This window comes from Peromyscus leucopus, chromosome 5, assembly GCF_004664715.2.
Source record: "Peromyscus leucopus breed LL Stock chromosome 5, UCI_PerLeu_2.1, whole genome shotgun sequence".
Classification (NCBI taxonomy): domain Eukaryota; kingdom Metazoa; phylum Chordata; class Mammalia; order Rodentia; family Cricetidae; genus Peromyscus; species Peromyscus leucopus.
The window spans coordinates 135,501,211-135,502,654 of NC_051067.1; positions in this window are offsets into that span (position 1 = coordinate 135,501,211).

Consider the following 1,444-nt stretch of genomic DNA (forward strand, 5'->3'; position numbering starts at 1 on the left):
GGTTAAAGATGTACTATGAAATCCAGCCCCAATCTAAGATATATATAAATATAGTATATTTATTCACCACATTTTTACTAAATTTTACTAAATATTTACTAAATACACCACAGACTAAAACATAGAATTGGACTCCAAAATTTATAGTCGTTTAATTTATAATATACAAAACCTGGAAACTCTAATGTCTGTCAGCAGGCAGTCAAATAAGCAAATTTTGATAGAGTCATATCATTGCATGGTACTCAGTAATAAGAGAGTTTTTGAACTCGTGATATAATATCTCCAAAATATTGTGCTAAATCACAAACACAAAAGGCTGTAATCACACTACTCCACTTCTATCAAAAACAAGAGACTCAGTGATACTAGGACCTGGGGTGGGGAAGAATTTCACCATAGAAGTCTCAGGGAAGACAGGCCCGGTGGCGGAGACAAGCAGACGCAGGTAGGCCCGTGGCAGTGGCCTGCAGAGGTAGACAGGCCTGGCGGCGGCGGCGGCAGCAGCAGCGGCCGACAGGGACATTCAGGCCCAGCGGCAGCCCACAGAGGTAGACAGGCCCGGTGGCAGTGACAAGCAGAGGCAGGTAGGCCCTCGGCGGCAGCCGGCAGAGACATACAGGCCTGCTGGCAGCCCGCAGAGACAGACAGACCCAGCGGCAGTTGACAGGGACATACAGGCCCGGCAGCAGACCACAGAGGTAGACAGGTCCGGCGACGGAGACAAGCAGACGCAGCATGGAACAGGGACGCCTCTAACCCCAACACCTGGGGAAGAAGCTATCTCCGTGGGACAGAACCAGAACGAATCTGAACACTCTGTCTGAGGACAACCCAGGGCCAAGCTGCTGATCCTGCGAAACCCAACAACTTGGAGGTGTTGGTGAGACTACCCCTCTCAGCTGAAATCCATCTGTGAGAGGATTCAGATGCCTACAGTCTGAAGTCTGAAGAAACAATATCAGCTGAGGAGTTGACGAATGAACAAAACGTGACCTGGGAACACAGAAGAAGGCGCTGCCCAGCCACCAAACCAGATTACTAGAATCATAAGTATATACTTTACCGACTGAGATCAGCTGCCCCTGAAGAAATAGCCCAATAGCACCAATTTAACCAAGAACTTCTACTAAACCAGGACTAAAAATTAGAACAAGAGAGGCACTCTCAGACACAGACACCACCTGCACTGCACAGAGGAAGAGATAAGTAGACGCCAGTGCAAAAATACAGGCAACAATATAAAGACCTATATGGCAACATCAGAACATAGTGATTCTACACCTGCAAGACCTGAACATACCAAGACAGAAGAAACAGAAGAAATCAATCCTAAAAATGACTTTAAGAAGATGATAGAGGCCCTTAAAGAAGAAATAAAACATTCCCTCAAAGAGGAAATAAAAACTTTCCTTAAAGAGGAAATGAAAAACTCCCTTAAAGA